General features: G+C 41.5%; 1 protein-coding gene across 9 annotated transcripts in view; it reads left to right on the top strand.

Moving 5' to 3' along the window:
- CCDC85A (coiled-coil domain containing 85A) overlaps positions 1–19,295 on the top strand; it is a 187,199-nt gene that overhangs the window by 31,562 nt on the left and 136,342 nt on the right. The window lies entirely within an intron of this gene.

The raw sequence follows: 19,295 nt of genomic DNA on the forward strand, positions 1-19,295 counted from the left end.
GGATTACATGCTATGATCACGTTTGCAAAGGCAGCTTTAATTTCTAATCTTGTTTCTTGTGACCTGTTTTTCATGTTGCAGTGTAGTGCAACAACCTTAGTTTTTGTATTACTACTATAGACAACTTCTGGCTAAGAAAGTTGTTTATATTAATCAGTGGTGCAGTCAGCTGTTAGCCAGAGATTGCTAACCTGAGGAGAAACAAAAGAACACAAATCTTTGTGATCAGAATTCAAAATTCTTTGTTCAGTCATGATTGGTAGACTTAAAAAAACCCTGACTTAGTATAAGACTGTGTGACAGGATGGTCAGCCTGACCACTGATTTCAGTCAGTACCTTGATATCATTGCAGACATGCTGGTGGGTGGGAGGGAAGTGGTGCATAGCAGATTTAATCCTCTCTGATGGGTGTCCAAGACTATATCTCCCTTGCCCTGTAGTTTGGACTATGGGGATGTGAATTGCAGAGCGCACCAAAGTGCAGTACTGTAACTCTCCCATGTGTCCGCCTTGGATGCGAAGGAAAAGGTACCTACTTTGTGTTAATGTAGTACTGTTCAAAGAGGAATACATTAACACAGGGGCGGGCAAACCTTTTGGCCTGAGGGCCACATCGGGTTTCTGAAATTGTATGTAGGGCCAGTTAGGGGAGGCTGTGCCTCCCCAAACAGTCAGGGATGGCCTGGCCCCTGCCCCCTATCTGACCCCCCCTGCTTCTCGCCCCCTGACTGCCCCCCCAGGACTCCTGCCCCATCCAACCCCCCTGTTCCCTGTCCCCTGACTGCCCCTGACCCTCTCCCCGACTGCCCCCCACTGCCCCATCCAACCCCTCCTCTCATTCCTGACTGTCCCCCCGGAACCCCTGCCCCCATTCAATTCCCCTGTTCCCCGCCCTCTGACCACCCCGCCCCCTATCCACACCCCCACCCCGAACTCCCCTGCCCTCTATCCAATCCCCCCTGCTTCCTGCCCCCTGACCGCGCTGCCTGGAGCGCTGGTGGCTGGCGGCGCTACAGCCATACTGCCCAGAGCACCAGGCCAGGCAGCTGTGCCACCCGGGTGGAGCCAGCCACGCCAACGTGCAGCACAGAGCACCGGGTCAGGCCGCGGCTCTGCAGCTGCACTGCCCGGCAAGAGCTCACAGCCCTGCTGCCTAGAGCATTGCGCCGGCGGCTCAGTGAGCTGAGGCTGCGCGGGAGGGGGAACAGCAGGGGAGGGGCCGGGGGCTAGCCTTCTGGGCCAGGAGCTCAGGGGCCGGGCAGGACGGTCCCGCAGGCCGGATATGGCCCGTGGGCTGTAGTTTGCCCACTTCTGCATTAACATGAAGTTGGGTACCTTTTTGTTCGCGCCTTCAGCGTCTACACAGGTAAGTTACAGCACGGCACTTGGGTGCATGCTATAATTCATACCCCCCCATAGTTTAAACTGTGGGGCAGTGTGACTTGGCAGATGTGGAGGGTGGCACCCTGGTGAACTAGCCTCTTCGAAGCTGGCGGGGGTTAGTGTGCTTTGCATATTAGGCACATTATTTCAGGCAGGTAGGTTGCTGCTTTTGATGTTCTTGCGTGCACTAACTTGGTGGACCGGTTAGTTGAAACTTGTATGAAGCAGTGACCATACATTTGAAAGAAGCTCTCGGAAAGAGAACCCACAGTCCATTTTGTACAGAATGACTATGTGAAGTGTAGTGCAAATGTTAATTTCTACAAGCACTTACAATGGGCACCATTTGCAGTTAAGATTGAGATTTTCATAGCCTTAGGAATTTGGACACCCAGTTGTGACATGGGTATCCAATCCCTTAGGTGGCTTTACAAATCTTAGCCTAAACATTTTTCACTCTGTAGTGATTGGTACTATAGCACCTCCTGTTATATGTACAGAAAGATACCACAATTACTGCAGGTTCTGGTGGTGTTTAATGTTGAGTTTTTAATGGGATTTTTTATTATAAAGCCTGTTTGAGTGCAGTTCAATCTCTCTAAATCATCCATAGATTAAATCTCAGATGAGGTTCCATTACTATTTTAATCCTACATAAAAACTAGTGCAAACATCAGGTTATGTGTCCTGAGCATGATTTGCCAACATTTTTGATGGTCTTTTAATTATCTATTTCTTAATTAGATTGGTCTGATTCTTGGCTCCTTAAAATATGCACATATTTCAAGGATCACAGGGCAGTAGTTTTTCAGAAAGACTTCATTACGTTTTGTTTTACAGTCAGTATTTCTTGCAAGCTGAAGTGTAGGAACATATGGTGTCACTTATGATGTAACACTCTTGTATAAAGGTCTTTGCTGTAAAACATTCTGCAGAGACATATAATTTTCTCCTATGAAAATATTCCTAATGTATTTAGCCAATTTTATAATAATAGTTTGGGCTTAAAGCATGTGTGCCACTAAAAACCTTTTACTGGGTATAGGTCAAATAATTAAATCGTTGCCCCAATTTAAGATAAGATGAGCAATAAGTGGTTAGAAATTTCAAGTGCCTAATCAAAAAATAAGTAGTTTAATACAGACAGTGAAAATAGCACAAGAAATCAATTATTTTTAGCAAAACACACACAAGAAATTCTCTAAGAGTCAAACTGTCAAGGCTCATATCTCATCATTTTACTTTTAAGATAAATGCATTTGATACGGAAATCACTGAGAGACAACAACCATGGGACCCCCGATGTCATTTATTAGAGAAGAACCACATTATAAGAGATTCCTTCTTGGTTTGTGTTCAGTCTAGTTTTAAATATCCCAAGTGATAATGCTTCTGCGCTGCATGAGCATGTTCAGCTTGAGTTGTCGGTGAGCCATCCAGGTTGAAACCCCGGAGAAAGAAATTTAAATATACAGGACTGGACAGGGAGAGACTGGTCAGGCATGGAGAAACAGATTTGAAAGCCATCAGAATAAAGATGATAGTTAAATTTGTGTGAATGGATGAGGTTGGCCAAGGCCAACCAACAGAATGGACAAGGACAAAGCCCTGTAGGTCCTTTGCAGAGGGAGTGAGAGAGAAATCACCAAAGGAAACACTGAAATGGCAAAGGGAAGGGGGTGGAGGCAATGAAAGCCCAGGGGGGACAGAATGTCCTGGAGAAGGGGGTGATCAACAATGCCAAAAGCTGTGGGAAGGTTGAGGCTGGAGTACAGGTGGGAACTTTGTCTGAGGGGTAGGGCAGAAAAAGGGAACGGCAGGAATCTCACAGTGGTAGAGAGGGGAAATTGAGTGATATCAGGAAAGTTTCCTGTTGATAGAGAAAGGGGATCGATTTGGAGATATGGTAGTTCAGAGTGGAGGTGTAAAGAGATTTGGTGATCGCCATGCTTCTTATGAAGATTTCTAGGATGGGCACTGCCTGGTGTTTTAAAAATTAAAGCTGTACATAGTAAAGGAAATGGCATTAAGTGCTTTCCTCTGATTGAGCAGCTCCAGTACTTGATGAGATATTATTTTGCTTCTTAATAATGTGATAGGACCGTTTGTATAGAAAGTCTAGCACAGCTAAACAGTAGGTGGGATTATATCAGTTTCTCTCGAAAATGCTGACAGACAATGCTCCTGTAGCTTCTGAGGTTTGAATTGTTAGTGAATACAGACTTGAGCCTAGTTCATTCCCTATGTGCAGGATGGGGTTTGTTTGGAACTAGCCACCAGCTATAATGTTTGTTTCAGGCGTGGATTTTTTGGGTTTTTTTGGAGGGAGGATTTCAATTATTGATGTTTTGGTCATGTACAATAAGGAATTACAATTATACTGTTGTGATGCATATTGTTACATATTTAACTATGGAATTAAGTGTTAAGCAATATATTGTATGTTGACCATATATTGTTATATAATTAACTTTTCTGTTTTTTTTCTAAAGTTATTAAAATACAGCCTTAACATGGTGTGTGTTTGTGCTTGTATAATAACAAAACAAACTTCATATTAATGTAGGCATAGATCTTAATGCAGTATGTGTAAATCTGGAGACTATGGCATTTTCCCGACACACTTCATTTTGTTATTGTACAAGCAGAGCTGAATGCTCTTTCTCTCTCTCATTGTAACCTGTCTATCCACAGTGCAGATACAGTACTTGTTTTTAACAGGGCTACTGCAGGCACTCCCTGTTCAGAGGTATCTTGCATTTGCCTAGGGCCGTTGAAAACCATTATTCCTTTTGGAACCATTTAGAAATGTTACATTGTGTTACTTACTGGCTTTTGCCCCATCTCACGATGATAATGAAAAATAATGAGTGTAATAGAACTAAAGAACTGTACTTTATTAAAAACATTGCAATAATTGAAAGCATTAAAATAGTAAAACTATCTTTGAAAAAATAAAACTAGTCAAAGGGATCTAGAAAAAACAAAAGACAAAAATGGGTAGAAGGACAGAGAGGCATAAATATAGGGCCCACAATTCTTATAGTAACAAATAAACCTTCATAGCAAAAAGTTTTAAGGTGTTTTATAAAAGTCAGGGAGAGCTTGATGGAAATGGATTTTAGGGAGAAGCAATTCTCATATTTTAGACCCATCTTAAGAAGCAGAGGTAGGGAACTTAAATGATGGATAGTGCCTGACCGCAGAGATCCACCAAGCTGAGGCTGAAGGATGAGATATCTCCTATAACCGACTTCGACACCATTAAAAATCAAGGATGCTATCTTAAAATCAATCCACTGCAGCAGGCAGCTGATGAGAAGCACACAGAGTGGTGGCTCTTCCATGGAAACAGTAGTTCTAGCCAGAGGGCATATGTGCTGGCCTCCTTGCATTCTTAACAAGCTGCCAGCACTGGAGAAGCCCTGCTAAGTGAGGATTACAGTAATTGAGGCATGTGGTCCCGAGGACATGTGTTGCGATTGTGAGGTCCTCACAGGATAAAGAGGGATGTAGCAGTTCAACTGTAAAAGCTCCGTTGCCGAATCACATCCAACCCAGGGTGGCTTGCCACAGAAAGGGGTAATCTAATGTGACACGATGCTTGAACTGACTTACCACCTCGATAAATAGGAGTATAAAGGAGAGCGGAGCCTCCTCAACACTGCACTCCTGGCCCTGCCTTGTTCCACAGTCTTTCATAAGGCCACCTAGAAATAGGTGTCTAGTATTTAAAGAGGAGTTAGAAGCCGCGTTGACCACTAGCAGTTGGGAATTCCAAACTATGGGCTGTTTTCTGCTCTAGGAGTGCAGGAAGTGGCATGGAGAGACCCAGCTAGGTTCTTTCTTAGGGGCTTCTAGCCAGCACACACTGCTTTACCACCTTTATGGACATTCCCTGTTGGCCAGTGTAGCGGGAGGTTACAACAAGAGCCCCCTCTCCATGCCCCTTACCTCTCCCTGATCCCTAGTACCTGTGGGAGTGCTAGGAAAGAGGAGGTCCTACTCTCCCATTAGAACTCTGACCACCTCCTGTGCAGGGGTATGGAGAGGGGGCTCTTGTTGCCCCCTTTACCCCTATGTAGGAGCTGGTCAATGTCTGTTGTTATATTAGTAGCCCTAGCAGAGGAGTAGCCTAAAGCTGAAAAAGCTTACAGGAATTGAAGACTCAGAGGCTGATCGAGTGAATTAAGGAGTGACTTGCTCCAGAAAATTCCATCCAGGTGATCAGTTACTCTTTTGTTCCACTGGAACTATCAATTCCAGCATCATTAGGAAAGGGCAGAGTGGGGCGCTAGCATTTTGGAGCACAGTTATACCTAGGATTACCACCTGACCGATATTTGACCGGCTTGGCTGCTTTTCTATGGATTTGCCAGTTGCCAGAAAAATAATTAAATCTGCTGGGTTATTTATGACAGGTTTCAGAGTAACAGCCGTGTTAGTCTGTATTCGCCAAAAGAAAAGGAGTACTTGTGGCACCTTAGAGACTAACCAATTTATTTGAGCATGAGCTTTCGTGAGCTACAGCTCACTTCATCGGTTGCATCCGATGAAGTGAGCTGTAGCTCACGAAAGCTCATGCTCAAATAAATTGGTTAGTCTCTAAGGTGCCACAAGTACTCCTTTTCTTTTTGGGTTATTTATGTGAGTCTAAAGATTTGCATTATTATCACAATGCACTGGGATATCTAATATTAAAAGTTTCCGTGTCCAGGTAAAGATGCTGCAGTGTTCCCATGTCTGCAGTAAGAAAATGATGTTATCAATCTTATCTATATGTGTGTTCTCTCTGGATTCTATACATGGCTGTTGAAGGAGGAGGAAGGTTGCGGTGTTGCCTTTTTTTGCATTTCAAAGGTGGTAACCCAAGTTATACCCCACCAAGTGACTCATTCCTTTAGACCCCCAAGTGACATAGATCAATTTTTTTACATGTAAAAAATTGGATTTTCTAACTGCTAGCCCTGTGAACTCAGCATGGAGTATCCCAGTGTCAGACTTGGTTCTTTTTGGCTTGCACATCACAAGTAATAAAAATTTGCCAACTGGAACCTGGTTAACAATTCTGATGATAATGTGCAAGTCAGAAAAGAATTAGCTTATTCTCCCCTAGCAGTATGGGCTCTGCAGTATGAATAGCAAAGAGTAGTTAAAAACTGTTTTGTGTTTCTAGGAACTTAGTATGGCCTTCATCACTGCAGAATCTGAGCACCTTGCAAACAGTGATGAATATATCCTGACAATACACCTGTGAGAAGTAGGGAAGCAGTGTTATTCCCAAGATTTGGTATGTCTGCACGGGAGAGAGAGTGGGGGAGAGAGAGAGAGAGAGTGTGTGTGTGTGTGTGTGTGTGTTATAAGGGGTAATTTCCCAATGCCCAGGTAGCACTATCTGTTTCAGAGACATCATTCTTCCATTGTGAAGCTCAGGCATGTGCCTTCTCCCTATTCCTTTCTCAAAGGAGGCATAATTGGGCCCTGAGTATCAGTAGAATTGTCTTCTAGCTCAGAAAAAAACTAAGAAGAAATAAACTACACGTTTCCTATTTAAAAATTGATCTGATCTGTTAAAGAAAAGCTAAATGAACAGAACAGTGAGTGTTAAATTCGCTCTTAAATAGTGAATCACTTAGGGCCAAATCCTACTTGTTTTACTAATCAAAGTATGCCCATTACAGCAGCTGATACTATGAATAAAGTGTGCAGATTGTACTTTTCAGCATGCTGGTTCTTTGATTAAAATATATTAATTTTACTTTAAAATCTTCACTATAAATGTAAGATGCTATGTAGTTTCAGAAACTTTTAGCAGCTGCCTATTGAACTATTATACATAATTAACAGCTCATTCATCATAGATGATTCAGATTACTTGCCTGTCTTTAGTATCAGTTTGACCTTTAAAGTATTCTTCTGCAGTTGGATTGTAATTTAAAAACAACACGTAAAAGTCTATTAATCAGTCTCTTTTGGACATTTCCATGTCCCCTATATATTATTCAAATAGCTTTGGTTTGTTTGTGAGAATATCAATAGTATTTTTTAACAGTGACTTATTTTGCAGTGGATGTGACAAGAAATTTTGTTTTTGATCTCTAACAGCCTTAAAAGGTCAGCAAATATATTAACTAGTTGTTTATTCTGAAATGTACAAAATATCTCATTTGAAGAAAACTGTAGACTAGTAGTACATTAATCAATGTGCTGTGAAAGGAAATATTAAATTGGAAATGTTATCAAGAATGAAGATCTTGGCCTTAGTGGCAAAAGTTTGTGTTAGTCATTCATTTTTCTCCCCAAAAGTAGATAATCGGGAATACTTCAGCATATTGTTAAACTATTACCCAGCATGAGCAAAAATTAGTAAAAGGACAAAGTCTGTAAAACAGATTGCCTACTAAAGTTAAGGTGGGCAAAAATATTAATCTCAACAAATGATGCATATATAAAATTACTCCCCTTGCACAATGATGGTAAAGTGTTGATATTGATCAATATGGCTCTCTAGAAACTCTGTAAGGCATCAAGATGTGGGGATCTGATTAGCATCACTTGCATTACTGTATTAGGAAATGCTCCAGGGCCTAACACAATAGAAGACTGATGAGAGGGCCTAATGCTCCTCTGCAGCTTTATAGCAGTTACATTATCCAGCAACCTGCTGCAGTTTTTGAGTGTACATACTGATTGAACTGGGCAGACTTAGGCAGACAAGCAACCAGAAAATGTCTCCCATAATGCACAAAGGCTTACATGGAAACACAGATTTGTAATGACAGGGTTGCCAACCCTCCAGGATTGGCCTGGAGTCGTCAGGAATTAAAGATTAATTTTTAATTAAAGGTTGTGTCATGTGATGAATTCTCCAGGAATATATCCAACCAAAATTGGCAACCCTATGTAATGCACATTTTTTAATGTGCACTGACCTTTTAGGAATATGCACAATTAATATAAAACTTAACACAGAAAGCTCCTGTTGCTGCTTCCTAGGACCAACAGTTTTCCTCTCTTACCTGGACTGTTTTCTCATTATGTGCAAAATTATAAAAATTAATATTAATGTTGTAGTTTTTCTTCCTCTGAGAACAGGAGAACTCACTTATCTAGGATCAGCTAATCTAGTTAGTGAAAGAATTTAGGGCCTGGTCCTGCATTTGTTTATGTAAGTAACTTTGTGCATTTGAGGATTCCCATTGAGTCCACAGTCTCTTAGACCAGGGGTCGGCAGCCTTCAGCACACGTCCCATCAGGGTAATCCACTGGTGGGCTGCCAGACATTTTGTTTACATTGACCGTCTGCAGGCCCGGCCCCCCACAGCTTCCAGTGGCCGTGGTTTGCTGTTCCTGGCCAATGGGAGCTACAGGAAGTGGAACAGCAAACCGTGGCCACTGGGAGCTGTGGGGGGCCGTGCCTGCGGATGGTCAACATAAGCCAAATGTCTTGCAGCCTGCCAGTGGATTACTCTGATGGGTCGCGTGCCGAAGGTTGCGGACCCCTGTCTTAGACTGTTCTAGAAACAATGTTAACTCCATGACACCACAGAAATACTAATGGGCTGGGCTTTAAACTGCTTATTTTCGGGGAACCTGGTAATGACTCCTATATTTAGGTTGCCTAATATTTTCCAGTGTAAAGGAAGCTTGGAACCTTTTCTTTGAGAAGGTCTTGCATTCCTATTGATTTCAGCAGGCCTGTTATACTCAGCAGGGAACATCTCCTTGTTCTACAGAATTGCCTTTTCTTTATCCTATGAAACTCTACTCAGGTTTGCCTGAGTGTTAAAAATCACCATTTCCTTCTCTCTGTTGAGTTTCTGCCAGCCTGCCCAAATCTTTGAACATACTGAAGTCAGACTCATGATACCGCCAGTGCAGCAGTAGCAGCAGCTCCTACTACATGGAGAAGACCAGAGAGCTCTCAGAACAGCAACACATGGGAGAGGAACTCCCCAAACTGTGGGTGTGAGGATGGCGGTAGAGCGGTGGAGGACAGAGTCAGGCTCGACTGGACTTATTCCTGAGTCCTGGCTATTCTCTGGGACCAGCACCAGGATCTAGCAACCAATTGTCACCTCTGGGAAAATAATGTTCTCTTGCTGCCTGCTCATCTGGTTAGTCCTGTAGCTCAAGTGCTGCAGTACTAACGGCTCATGCCTCTAGCCTGATGATGATGTGCAATAGAGGGTTGTTCGAGGTGCACATAATAGAATTTGTTTTACCTTTTTTTTTAAAAAAAAAAAAAGGAAATCACACAAACACTTACATACACAAACCTACAATAAATAACATTATTTAGATTGAAAACTCAAACACGCAAAAGCTAGGAAAAACTAAAAGTAAGGTACCTTAATTTGGACCCCTGGTGCATCTGATACAGTCTTTAATTACGTGAGCACATGCTACTTTTTCCACAGGACTCCTGCCTTATTCAGTGCACAGGATAGATGTGCAAGGGAGCAGAATTAAGGTTGAATAGGAATCCATGAATTTGGCTTTTCCTAACTTTCGAAGATAGGTTTAATATAGGTTTTTTCAGTGTGTGATATATTTAATAGTTGAAGGTTTTAGTATTATTAAATAAACAAATTGTAGTGTCTGTGACAGGTTCCGGATAGGTAGCCTGAACCGCCCCTTAGAAAAGTTAGTATCTATATTATAGCCACTGCCACCAATGATAAAAATGGTACTGAGTTACTGGTGTAGTTGAGAATCAGGTTTTTTAACACTGTGCTATTCTGTGAGTGCCCCTGGCTGTGGGAGCTGCTGGTACTTCTGAGGAAGACCTTATAGAAATCATATGGACCGTCCCGATGTGTAGAAAGAATAGCAAATATAGCAAGAGACCAGCTTGGCTTAACTGTGAAATATTCGGTGAGCTTAAACACAAAAAGGAAGCTTACAAGAATTGGAAACTTGGTCAGATGACTAGGGAGAAGTATAAAAAATATTGATCGAGCATGCAGGGGTATAATCAGGAAGGCCAAACACAGCTGGAGTTGCAGCTAGCAAGGGATGTGAAGGGTAACAAGAAGGGTTTCTACAGGTATGTTAGCAACAAGAAAAAGGTCAGGGAAACTGTGGGACCCTTAATGAATGGGGGAGGAAACCTAGGGACAGATGATGTGCAAAAAGCTGAAGTACTTAATGCTTTTTTTGCCTTCACAGACAAGGTCAGCTCCCACACTGCTGTCCTGGGCAACACAGTATGGGGAAGAGGTGAGCCGCCCTCAGTAGTGAAAGAACAGGTTAAGGACTATTTAGAAAAGATGGACATACACAAGTCCATGGGTCCAGATTTGATGTGGTTACGGAGCGATTGGACATTATCTTTGAAAACTCGTGGCGATCGGGGGAGGTCCCGGACGATTGGAAATAGGCAAATATAGTGCCCATCTTTTAAAAAGAAGCAGAACCGGGGAACTACAGACTTGTCAGCCTCACCTCAGTCCCTGGAAAAATCAGGGAGCAGGTCCTCAAGAAAACCATTTTGAAGCACTTGGAGGAGATGAAGGTGATAAGGAACAGTCAACATGGATTCACCAAGGGCAAGTCATGCCTGACCAACCTGATTGCCTTCTATGATGAGATAACTGTCTCTGTGCCTGTGGGGAAAGAGGTGGACATGATATATCTTGACTTTAGCAAAGCTTTTGATACAGTCTCCAACAGTATTCTGCAAGTTAAAAGAGTATGGATTGGATGAATGGACTATAAAGTGGATAGAAAGCTGGCTAGATTATCGTGCTCAATGGGTAGTGATCAACTGCTCAATGTCTAGTTGACAGCCGGAATCAAGTGGAGTGCCCCAGGGTTCGGTCCTGGGGCTGGTTTTGTTCAACACCTTTATTAATGATCTGGACGATGGGATAGATTACACCCTCAGCAAGTTCGCAGATGACACTAAGCTGGGGGGAGAGGTAGATACGCTGGAGGGTAGGAATAGGGTCCAGAGTGACCTAGACAAATTGGAGGATTGGGCCAAAAGAAATCTAATTAGGTTCAACAAGTGCAGAGGACAAGTGCAGAGTCCTGCACTTAGGATGGAAGAAGTCATGCACTGCTACAGGCTGGGGACCGACTAGCTAAGCAACAGTTTTACAGAAAAGGACCTGGGGATTACAGTGAACGAGAAGCTGGATATGAGTCAGTAATGTGCCCTTGTTGCCAAGAAGGCTAACGGCATATTGGGCTGCAGTTGTAAGAGCATTGGCAGCAGATTGAGGGAAGTGATTATTCTCCTCTATTCAGCACTGCTGAGGCCACATCTGGAGTATTCCGTCCAGTTTTGGGCTCCCCATTCCAGAAAGGATGTGGACAAATTGGAGAGAGTCCAGCGGAGGGCAACATAAATTATCAGGGAGTTGGGACACATGCCTTACGAGGAGAGGCTGCGGGAACTGGGCTTGTTCTCTGCAGAAGAGGAGAGTGAGGGGGGATTTGATAGCATCCTTCAACTACCTGAAGGGGGTCCCAAAGAGGATGGAGCTCAGCTGTTCTCAGTGGTGGCAGATGACAAAACAAGGAGCAATGGTCTCAAGTTGCAGTGGGGGAGGTCTAGGTTGGATATTAGGAAACACTATTTCACTCGGAGGGTGGTGAAACACTGGAATGCGTTACCTAGGGAGGTAGTGGAATCTCCTTCCTTCAAAGTTTTTAAGGTCAGGCTTGAGAAAGCCCTGGGTGGGATGATTTAATTGATGTTGGTCCTGCTTTGAGCAGGGGTTTGGACTAGATGACCTCCTGAGATCTCTTCCAACCCTAATCTTCCATGATTCTTCTATGATTCTATCTCTGATGGGTGGGAAGGGGATGTTGTCACTTAAGCTACATTAGAGTCATGAGACTTAGATAGCCAGATAACTTTTCACCTAATGAAAACCTCCTTTCCTAACTGAAAAATGACAATATAAGAACATAAGAATGATCACGTTGGGTCAGACCAATGGTCCATCTAGTCCAGTGTCCTGTCTTCTGACAGTGGCCGGTGCCAGATGCTTCTGAGAGAATGAATTGAACAGGGCAATTATTGAGTGATACATCCCCTGTTGTCCAGTCCCAGCTTCTGTCAGTTAGAGGTGTAGGGACAAGCAGAGCTTGAGGTTGTGTCCATGACCATCTTGGGTAACAGCCATAGACCTGTCTTCCATTAATCTAATTCTTTTTTGAGCCTACTCATACTTTTGGCCTTCCCAGTATCCCCTGGCAATGAGTTCCACAGGCTGACAGTGTGTGACGTGGAGAAGTACTTTTTTATGTCTGTTTTAAACCTGCTGCCTATTAATTTCATTTGGTAACCCATGGTTCTTCTGTCATGTGATAAACACTTCCTTATTCTCTTTCTACAGAGAGTTAATGATTTTATAGACCTTTGTCATATCACCTTTTAGCTGTCTCTTTTCTAAAGTGAACAGTCCCAGTCTTTTTAATCTCTCCTCATATGGAAGCTGTTCCATTTCACTGATCATTTTTGTTGCCCTTCTCTGTACTTTTTCCAATTCTAATATATTTTTTTATTTTGAGATGGGGTGACCAGAACTGCACACAGTATTCAAGGTGTGGGTGTGTCATGGATTTAAATAATGTCATTTTGATATTTGCTGTTTTATTATCTATCCTTTTCCTAATGGTTCATAGAATTGTAGGACTGGAAGGGACCTTGAGAGGTCATCTGTTCAGTCCCCTGCACACATAGCAAGACTAAGTATTATCAAGACCATCCCTGACAGGTGTTTATCTATCCTGCTCTTAAAAATCTCCAATGATGGTGTCAGGGTTCCTTCCCCACTCTAAACTCTGGGCTACAGATGTGGGGACCAGCATGAAAGACCCCCTAAGCTTATTCTTACCAGCTTAGGTTAAAACTTCTCCAAGGCACAGATTCCTTTCTTGCCTTGGGATCGCTGCCACCACCAAGTGATTTAACAAACAATCAGAGGCAGGACCACTTGGAGTCCTATTCCCCCAAGCCTATACCCCCTGACCTGGGGAAGGCTTGAGCATATATCCTCATCAATTGGTTACAAAGGGACTACAGACCCAAACCCCATGGTCTCAGAACAATGGAAAAATCAGTCAGGTTCTTAAAAAGAAGGATTTTATTTAAAGAGAAAAAGGTAAAAGAATCACCTCTGTAAACTCAGGCTGGTTACAGAGTAGCAGAAATTCAAAGAGCACAGAGGAACCCCCTCTAGCCTTAGTTTCAAAGGTACAGCAAAACAGGGATACACCTCCCTCTAGCAAAGGGAAAAATCACAAGTTGAGAAAACAAAGATAAACTAATACACCTTGCCTGGCTGTTACTTACAAGTTTGAAATATGAGAGACTTGTTCAAAAAGATTTGGAGAACATGGATTGATGTCTGGTCCCTCTTAGACCCAAGGCCACAGAAACAAAGAACCCAAAACAAAACCTCTCCCCCACACCAGATTTGACAGTATCTTTTGTCCCCATTGGTTCCTTTGGTCAGGTGCCAACCAGGTTACTTGAGCTTCTTAACCCCTTACAAGTAAGGAGGAATTTAGGCTACCCCTGTGGTTATGACAGATGGATTCCACAACCTCCCTAGGCAATTTATTCCAGTGCTTAAACACCCTGACAGTTAGGAAGTTTTTCCTAATCTACAACCTAAACTTCCCTTGCTGCAATTTAAGCCCATTGCTTCTTGTCCTACTCTCAGGGGTTAAGGAGAACAATTTTACTCCATCCTCTTTGTAACAATCTTTTATGTACTTGAAAACTGTTATTGTGTCCCCTCTAAGTCTTCTATTTTCCAGACTAAACAAATCCAATTTTGTCAATCTTCCCTCATCGCTCATATTTTCTAGACCTTTAATAATTTTTGTTGGTCTTCTCTGGACTTTCTCCAATTTGTCCACATCTTTCCTGAAATGTGGCGCCCAGAACTGGTCATAATACTCCAGTTGAGGCCTAATCAGTGTGGAGTGGTGTGGAAGAATTTCTTCTCGTGTCTTATTTACAACACTCCTGCTAATACATCCCAGATTGATGGTTGCTTTTTTGGAAACATTGTACTGTTGACTCATATTTAGCTTGTGATCCACTAGGACCCTGAGATCCCTTTCTGCAGTACTCCCTCCTAGGCAGTCATTTCCCATTCTGATTGTTCCTTCCTAAGGGGAGTACTTTGCATTTGTCCTTATTGAATTTCATCCTGTTGACTTCAGACCATTTCTCCAGTTTGTCCAGATCATTTTGAATTTTAATCCTATCTTCCAAAGCACTTGCAACCCCTCTCAGCTTGGTATCGTCCACAAACTTTATAAGTGTATGCTATGCCATTATCTAAATCACTTATGAAGATATCAAACAGACCCAGACCCAGAACTGATCACTGCATTCCTAATGTTTTGTTAGTTTTATTAACTGCTGCTACACATTGAGTGCATGTTTTCAGAGAACTATCCATGATGATTCCAAGATCTCTTTCTTGAGTAGTAATAGCTCATTTAGGTCCCATCATTTTGTATGTATAGTTGGGATTATGTTTTCCAATGTGCATTAATTTGCATTTATCCAATATTGAATGTCCTCTGCCATTTTGTTGCCCGGTCACCCAGTTTTGTGAGATCCCTTTTTAACTCTTCCCAGTCAGCTTTCGACGTAACTATCTCGGGTAATTTTCTTATCATCTGGAAACTTTTCCACATCACTGTTTACTTCTTTTTTCCTGATCATTTGTGAATATGTTGAACAGCACTGGTCCCAGGACAGATCCTTGGGGAACCCTGCTATTTACCCTTCTTCATTCTGAAAACTGATAATTTATTCCGACTCTTTATTTCCTATCTTTTAACCAGTTACTGATTCATCAGAGGACCTTCCCTCTTATCCCATGATTTCTTATTTTGCTTCAGAGCTTTTGGTGAGGGACCTTGTCAAAAGCGTTCTAAGAGTCCAAGTACACTATATGCACTGAATCACCTTTGTCCACATTTGTTGACCCCCCTCAAATAATTCAAATAAATTGGTGAGGCATGATTTCCTTTTACAAAAGCTGTATTTACTCTTCCTCAACATATTGTGTTTATCTATGTGTGTATCTACGCAAAAGAATAAATGGATAGAAATCTGACATCAGGAATCATAACATTCAAAAACCAGTAGGAGAACACTTTTTAACCTCTCTGGCCATTCAGTAAAAGATTTAAGGGTGGCAATTTTGCAACAGAAAAGCTTCAAAAACAGACTCCAACGAGAAACTGCTGAGCTTGAATTAATATGCAAACTAGATACCATTAACTTGGGGTTGAATAGAGACTGGGAGTGGCTGGGTCATTACACATATTGAATCTATTTCCCTATGTTAAGTATCCTCACACCTTCTTGTCTACTGTCTAAATGGGCCATCTTGATTATCACTACAAAAGTTTTTTTCTCCTGCTGATAATAGCTCATCTTAATTAATTAGCCTCTTACAATTTGTATGGCAACTTCCACCTTCTCTGTATGTGTGTGTATGTGTATGTATGTATATATAATCTTCTTACTATATGTTCCATTCTGTGCATCCAATGAAGTGGGCTGTAGCCCACAAAAGCTTATGCTCTATTAAATGTGTTAGTCTCTAAGGTGCCACAAGTACTCCTGTTCTTTTTGCAGATACAGACTAACAAGGCTGCTACTCTGAAACTTTTGATAATTCTGTTCTTTACTATAGTTTCAACCAATTTATCTGGTACTGAAGTTATGCTTACTGGTCTGGAATTGCGTCTTGAGCCTTTTTTAAAAATCAGTGATACATTAACTATCCTCTAGTCATGTGGTACAGAGTCTGATTTAAGCAATAGGTTACATACTCCAGTTAGTAGGTCTGCAATTTCTAGGGCCTTTCATTTTTGATTTTTATTTTATTTAATTTTTCCTGGGAATTTATCCGTGTTTATTACTACATCAACAAAAACAGGTGAAAATTGGTGGGAAAAAAACATTAATAATTTTTCTGAGTATATTTCGGGGTTTATTTTGGTGGACAGAAGGATGGAGAAAAAAGTATTCAGTAGATTAATGCTTTGATGAATGGAATTCATCGTGGTTTGCTGCACAACTAAAACAGAGCTCAAAACACAATGCCACCTCTGAGTTTAAAAAAACAATATTTCTCTAATCCCCAAATAAAACTTTTCATTTGAATAAACAGTTTACTGTTGTAGACTTAGAACTATTAGCCTGTAAATACTTGCATCTAATAATTGGGTCACATCATTTGCAGTCCATGCACTCAACTTCATCCTTTTCTCCTGTGTTTGTTTTTTTAAACTTTCAAATACTTCCTTGTGTTCTGAAATGTATTCTGATACAGATTTTAATTTTCTTCCCATTTTAATGTGTCAGATCTTGAAACCATTATCTGCTAGCAGCTTGAAATGTGTACGTGGTGGGTGTGAGATTCATCAGTATGTTCAGATGCACACGCACTTTAGAGCTTGTGTGCGTGCCTATTTGTTTATTGTGCGTATCTTCTAGACTAATACATAGCCTTACTTTAACAGGCAGCTTTGCATATACACACGGACTAATGTATTATCGAAATACATATATCTCCTGCAATGTATTGTATTTTCCTAATAAAACACATTATTTTTTATATATTTGAATGATACAAAAGTAGGGTGAAAATTGGAAAAAAATAAATAATACTTTCTGTAAAACCTGGGATTTTTTCAGTAAAAATCGGTTTAAACTGAAAACGAAGGGGTTTAGCAATTTCATATTTGAATTCCTTCAGAACTGTTGAGTGAACACCATCTTGTCCTGGTGACTTATTAATGTTTAATTTATCAATTTGTTCCAAAACCTCCTCTGTTGACACCTCAATCTGGGACAGTTCCTCAGATTTGTCACCTAAAAAGAATGGCTCAGTGATGGGCATCTCCCTCACATCCTCGGCAGTGAAGACCAGTGCAAACAATTCATTTAGCTTCTCTGCAAAGGCCTTGTCTTTCTTGAATGCTTCTTTAGCACCTCCGTTGTCCAGTGACCCTACTAATTGTTTGGCAGGCTTTCTGCCTCTGAGGGACTTAAAAATGTTTGCTTTTATTTTTTGTGTCATTTGCTAGTTGCTCTTCAAATTCTATTTTTGGACTGCCTACTTATACTTTTACACTTGACTTGCCAGAGTTTATGCATTTTTCTATTTTCCTCACTAGGATGTGACTTCCAATTTTTAAATTTAAATTAATTTAAATTTAAATTTAATTTAATTTATATTCCAATTTTTAAAGGATGCCTTTTTGTCTCAAACTGCCTCTTTTTTGTGTTGTTTAGCTACGGTGGCATTTTTTTGACCCTCTTACTGTTTTTCGGGCGGAGGGGGGGGCATACATTTAATTTGAGCCTCTATTATGGTGTTTTAAAAAAGTTTCCATGTAGCTTGCAGGCATTTCACTCTTATGATTGTTCCTTTATTTTCCATTTAACTTGCTTCCTCATTTTTGTGTAGTTCCCCTTTTTGAAGTGTGCTGGGTTTCTTTGGTATTTCCCCCCTCCACAAGGATGTTAAATTTAATTACTTTATGGTCACTACTACTGAGCTGTTCAGTTCTCTTCATCACTTGGACCAGATCCTGTGTGCCAGTTAGGACTAAATCAAAAATTGTCTCTCCCCTTGTGGGTTCTAGGACTGGCTGCTCCAAGAAGTAGTAATTAATGGTATCTAGAAATATTATGGCAGCATACCATTCTGAGGTGACATGTTCCCAGTCAATATGGGGATATTTGAAATTCCCCTTTATTATTGAGCTTTCAGTTTTTGTAGCCTCTCTAATCTCCCTGAGCTTTTCACTATCACGCCAACATCCTTGTCAGGTGGTCAGTAGTATATCCCTACTGCTATACTCTTATTATTCAAGCATGGGATTTCTATCCATAGAGATTCTATGGTACAGGTTGATTCATTTAAGATTTTTACTATATTTGACTCTATGGTTTCTTTCACATATAGTGCCACTCCCACACCAGCCTGACTTACTCTGTCATTCCTATATATTTTGTACCCTGGTATTACCGTGTCCGTGGTTGCTGTTGTTCCACCAAGTTCCTGTGATGCCTGTTATATTGATACCTCATTTAATACCAGTCACCCAAGTTCACACATTTTAGGATTTAGACGTTTAGCATTTGTATACAAGCACTTATAAAATTTGTCAATATTTAATTTTCTGCTTTCATGTGATGGAGTTGCATGGGACTCCTTTTTGTTTGACTGTTTCTGTTCAGTTTCTACCTGTACTTTATCAACATCTGTCCTTTCCTCTTTCCTAGAATATAGAGAATCCCTTTTAATAAATCCTTTCCTAAGGGATATCTCTCTCCAAACTGTGTGATTCTCAGCACCAGTCGGCTTTCCCAGAGCCCTTAGTTTACAAACTTCTCTATGACCTTTTTAATTTTACATGCCAGCAATCTGGTTCTGTTTTGGCTTAGGATGAGCCTATCCTTCCTGTATAGGCTCCGCCTTTCTCAAAAGGTTCCCCAGGTCCTAATGAACCTAAATCCCTCCTCCAAACACCATCATCTTATCCACCCATTCAGACCCTGCAATTCTATCTGTCTAACTGGCCATGTGAGTGGAACTGGAAGCATTTCAGATAATGCTGCCATGGAGGTCCTGGACTTGAATCTCTTATCTAGCAGCCTAAATTTGGCCTCCAGGACATCTCTCCTATCCTTTCCTGTGTCACCTACATGTACTACAATCACTGGCTCCCCCCAGCACTGCGCATAAGTCTGACTAGATATCTCGAGAGGTCTACATCCTTTGCACCTGGCAGGCAGTTCACCATGTCAAAGAATCCTAAAGGGATTAGGGATCAAAGGATGGCAAACCAGAGCCTCATTACGAAGCTCTCAGCCTTGCCTAGCACACCACTAGGCTCAGCACACAGC

Source organism: Caretta caretta, chromosome 3 (genome assembly GCF_965140235.1).
Source record: "Caretta caretta isolate rCarCar2 chromosome 3, rCarCar1.hap1, whole genome shotgun sequence".
NCBI classification, from domain to species: domain Eukaryota; kingdom Metazoa; phylum Chordata; order Testudines; family Cheloniidae; genus Caretta; species Caretta caretta.